We start from the raw sequence: 5,143 nt of genomic DNA on the forward strand, positions 1-5,143 counted from the left end.
TGGGCGCCCTTGACCTATTTGAAACTCTCCCAGTCTCCGTCTTGGATGAATAAATGTCCTTTTGGGTAGAAATCCCTTCATTCCTTTATTCCGTCGTGTTTATTGAGCACTTACTGGGCACCCTTGACCTATTTGAAACTCTCCCAGTCGCCTTCTTGGATGAATAAATGTCCTTTTGGGTGGAAATTCCTTCATTCCTTCATTCCGTCGTATTTATTGAGCACTTACTGGGCACCCTTGACGCATTTGAAACTCTCCCGGTCTTTGTCTTGGAAGAATAAATGTCCTTTTGGGTGGAAATTCCTTTATTCCTTCATTCTGTTGTATTTATTGAGCACTTACTGGGTGCCCTTGGCCTATTTGAAACTCTCCCGGTCGCCGTCTTGGATGAATAAATGTCCTTTTGGGTAAAAATTCCTTCATTCCTTCATTCCGTCATATTTATTGAGCACTTACTGGACGCCCTTGACCTATTTGAAACTCTGCCAGTCTCCGTCGTGGATGAATAAATGTCCTTTTGGGTGGAAATTCCTTCATTCCTTTATTCCATTGTATTTATTGAGTGCTTTCTGGGCACCCTTGACCTATTTGAAACTCTCCCGGTCGCCGTCTTGGATGAATAAATGTCCTTTTGGGTGGAAATTCCTTCATTCTGTCGTATTTATTGAGCACTTACTGGGCGCCCTTGACCTATTTGAAACTCTCCCGTTCACCTTCTTGGATGAATAAATGTCCTTTTGGGTGGAAATTCCTTCGTTCCTTCATTCCGTCATATTTATTGAGAGCTTACTGGGCACCCTTGACCTATTTGAAACTCTCCCGTTCACCTTCTTGGATGAATAAATGTCCTTCTGGGTGGAAATTCCTTCATTCCTTCATTCCGTCGTATTTATTGAGTGCTTACTGGGCGCCCTTGACCTATTTGAAACTCTCCCAGACTCGGTCTTGGATGAATAAATGTCCTTTTGGGTAGAAATCCCTTCATTCCTTTATTCCGTCGTATTTATTGAGCGCTTACTGGGCACCCTTGACCTATTTGAAACTCTCCCGGTCGCCGTCTTGGATGAATAAATGTCCTTTTGGGTGGAAATTCCTTCATTTCTTCATTCCGTCGTATTTATTGAGCGCTTCCTGGGCGCCCTTGACCTATTAGAAACTCTCCTGGTCGCCGTCTTGGATGAATAAATGTCCTTTTGGGTGGAAATTCCTTCATTTCTTCATTCCGTCGTATTTATTGAGCGCTTACTGGGCGCCCTTGACCTATTTGAAACTCTCCCAGTCTCCGTCTTGGATGAATAAATGTCCTTTTGGGTAGAAATCCCTTCATTCCTTTATTCCGTCGTGTTTATTGAGCACTTACTGGGCACCCTTGACCTATTTGAAACTCTCCCAGTCGCCTTCTTGGATGAATAAATGTCCTTTTGGGTGGAAATTCCTTCATTCCTTCATTCCGTCGTATTTATTGAGCACTTACTGGACGCCCTTGACCTAATTGAAACTCTCCCAGTCACCGTCTTGGATGAATAAATGTCCTTTTGGGTGGAAAGTCCTTCATTCTGTCGTATTTATTGAGCGCTTACTGAGCGCTCTTGACCTATTTGAAACTCTCCCAGTCACTGTCTTGGATGAATAAATGTCCTTTTGGGTGGAAATTCCTTCATTCCTTCATTCCGTCGTATTTATTGAGTGCTTACTGGGCGCCCTTGACCTATTTGAAATTCTCCCGGTCGCCGTCTTGGATGAATAAATGTCCTTTTTGGTGGAAATTCCTTCATTCCTTCATTCCGTCGTATTTATTGAGCGCTTACTGTGTGCAGAGCACTGGGTTAAGCGCTGGTTCCTACGCTTGGGGGAGGCCAACTCAGTTTCTCTTCCGACTTTGACGGGATAAAAATCCGAGGCCTGGGGCTTGGGAGTCCGAAGGAGCTGGGTTCTAATCCCGGCCCCGCCACTTGTCTGCTGTGTGACCCTGGATGAGTCATTTCCCTTCTCTGGGCCTCAGTTCCCTCGTCTGTGAAATGGGAGACCGTGTCCGACAGGATGACCTCGTAGACGCTAATTCTCTAGACCGTGAGCTCATTCATCCGTTCAGTCGTATTTACTGAGCGCTTCCTCATTCATTCAATCATATCTATTGAGCGCTTCCTGTGTGCAGCGCACTGTGCTGAGCACTTGGGAAGTCCAACTGGCTCACAGTCTTCATCCCCATTTGACAGATGAGGTCACTGAGGCCCAGAGAAGTGAAGTGACTCGCCCAAAGTCACCCAGCTGACAGTTGGCAGAGCCGGGATTTGAACCCATGACCTCTGACTCCAAAGCCCGGGCTCTTTCTAATCCCAGCCTGGCTTGTCCGCTGGGTGACCTTGGGTGAGTCACTTCACTTCTCTGGGCCTCGATTACCTCCTCTGGAAAATGGGGATGGAGACTGGGAGCCCCACGGGGGACGGGGGTGGGGTCCAACTCGATTGGCTTCTATCTCCCCAGTGCTTAGTACAGTGTCAGGCACATAATAAGCGCTTAACAAATACCCTATAACCCCCCAAAAAACTCAAATTGCACTGAAAAGCAGCGTGGCTCGGTGGAAAGAGGCCGGGCTTTGGAGTCAGAGGTCATGGGTTCGAATCCCGGCTCTGCCACATATCTGCTGTGTGACCCTGGGCAAGTCACTTCACTTCTCTGAGCCTCAGTGACCTCATCTGGAAAATGGAGATTAAGACTGGGAGCCCCACGTGGGACAACCTGATCACTTGGTATCCCCCCCAGCGCTTAGAACAGTGCTTTGCACATAGTAAGCGCTTAACAAATGCCAACATTATTATTATTATTATTATTATTATTATTATTATTATAAGATAATCCAGCGCTTAGAACAGTGCTCGGCACATTCATTCATTCATTCATTCCCCCTCGTCCCCCTCTCCATCCCCCCATCTTACCTCCTTCCCTTCCCCACAGCACCTGTATATATGTATATATTTTTGTACCTATTTATTACTCTATTTATTGATTTATTTTACTTGTACACATCTATTCTATTTATTTTATTTTGTGAATATATTTGATTTTATTCTCTGTCTCCCCCTTCTAGACTGTGAGCCCACCACTGTTGGGTAGGGACCGTCTCTATATGTTGCCAACTTGTACTTCCCAAGCGCTTAGTACAGTGCTCTGCACACAGGAAGCGCTCAATAAATACGATTGATTGATTGATTACTCTATTTATTTATTCTACTTGTACATATCTATTTAATTTATTTTGTGAATATGTTTGGTGTGTCCCCCTTCTAGACTGTGAGCCCACCACTGTTGGGTAGGGACCGTCCCTATATGTTGCCAACTTGTACTTCCGAAGCGCTTAGTACAGTGCTCTGCACACAGGAAGCGCTCAATAAATACAATTGATTGATTGCTCTATTTATTGATTTATTTTACTTGTACATATCTATTCTATTTATTTTATTTTGTGAATATATTTGATTTTATTCTCTGTCTCCCCCTTCTAGACTGTGAGCCCACCACTGTTGGGTCGGGACCGTCTCTATACGTTGCCAACTTGGACTTCCCAAGCGCTTAGTACAGTGCTCTGCACACAGTAAGCGCTCAATAAATACAATTGATTGATTGATTACTCTATTTATTTATTTTACTTGTACATATCTATTCTATTTATTTTATTTTGTGAATATATTTGATTTTATTCTCTGTCTCCCCCTTCTAGACTGTGAGCCCACCACTGTTGGGTAGGGACCGTCTCTATATGTTGCCAACTTGGACTTCCGAAGCGCTTAGTACAGTGCTCTGCACACAGTAAGCGCTCAACAAATACAATTGATTGATTGATTACCCTATTTATTTATTTTACTTGTACATATCTATTCTATTTATTTTATTTTGTGATTATATTTGATTTTATTCTCTGTCTCCCCCTTCTAGACTGTGAGCCCACCACTGTTGGGTAGGGACCGTCTCTAGATGTTGCCAACTTGGACTTCCCAAGCGCTTAGTACAGTGCTCTGCACACAGGAAGCGCTCAATAAATAAAATTGATTGATTGATTGATTGATTACTCTATTTATTTATTTATTTTACTTGTACATATCTATTCTATTTATTTTATTTTGTTAATATATTTGATTTTGTTCTCTGTCTCCCCCTTCTAGACTGTGAGCCCACCACTGTTGGGTAGGGACCGTCTCCATATGTTGCCAACTTGGACTTCCCAAGCGCTTAGTACAGTGCTCTGCACACAGGAAGCGCTCAATAAATATGATTGATTGATTGATTAATTCATCCAATCGCATTTGGATGTGTGACTGCAACTTTGGGCAAGTCGCTTCACTTCTCTGGGCCTCAGTTCCCTCATCTGTAAAATGGGGATTAAGACTGCGAGCACCCCCGGTGGGACAGCTTGATCACCTTGTAACCTCCCCAGCGCTTAGAACAGTGCCCTGCACATAGTAAGCGCTTAATAAATGCCGTCATTATTTATTGAGCGCTTACTGTGTGCAGAGCACTGTACTGAGCGCTTGGGAAGTACCAGTCGGCAACATTATGGAGAGGGTCCCTACCCAACAACGGGCTCGTGGCTCAGTGGAAAGAGCCCGGGCTTGGGCGTCCGAGGTCCTGGGTTCAAATCCCGGCTCCGCCGCTTGTCAGCTGCGTGACTTTGGGCAAGTCCCCTAACTTCTCTGTGCCTCAGTTATCTCATCTGTCAAATGGGGATGAAGAGAGTGAACCCCACGGGGGACAACCTCATCACCTTATATCCGCCCCCAGCGCTTAAAACACTTGCCAACATGTTGCCAACTTGTACTTCCCAGGCGCTTAGTACAGTGCTCTGCACACAGTAAGTGTTCGATAAATACAATTGAATGAATGAATGAATGAATAGTAAGCGCTTAACAAATAGCACTATTATTATTATTATTCTCTGGGCCTCAGTTCCCTCCTCTGTCAAATGAGGATGAAGACTGGGAGCCCCCCGGGGGACAACCTCATCACCTTGTCTCTCCCCCAGCGCTTAGAACAGTGCTCGGCACGTAGTAAGCGCTTAACAAATGCCATTATTATTATTATTATTATTATTCTCTGGGCCTCAGTTCCCTCCTCTGTCAAATGGGGATGAAGACTATGAGTCCCCCGG

The sequence above is a fragment of the Tachyglossus aculeatus genome, unplaced genomic scaffold (genome assembly GCF_015852505.1).
Source record: "Tachyglossus aculeatus isolate mTacAcu1 unplaced genomic scaffold, mTacAcu1.pri scaffold_145_arrow_ctg1, whole genome shotgun sequence".
Taxonomy (NCBI): Eukaryota; Metazoa; Chordata; class Mammalia; order Monotremata; family Tachyglossidae; genus Tachyglossus; species Tachyglossus aculeatus.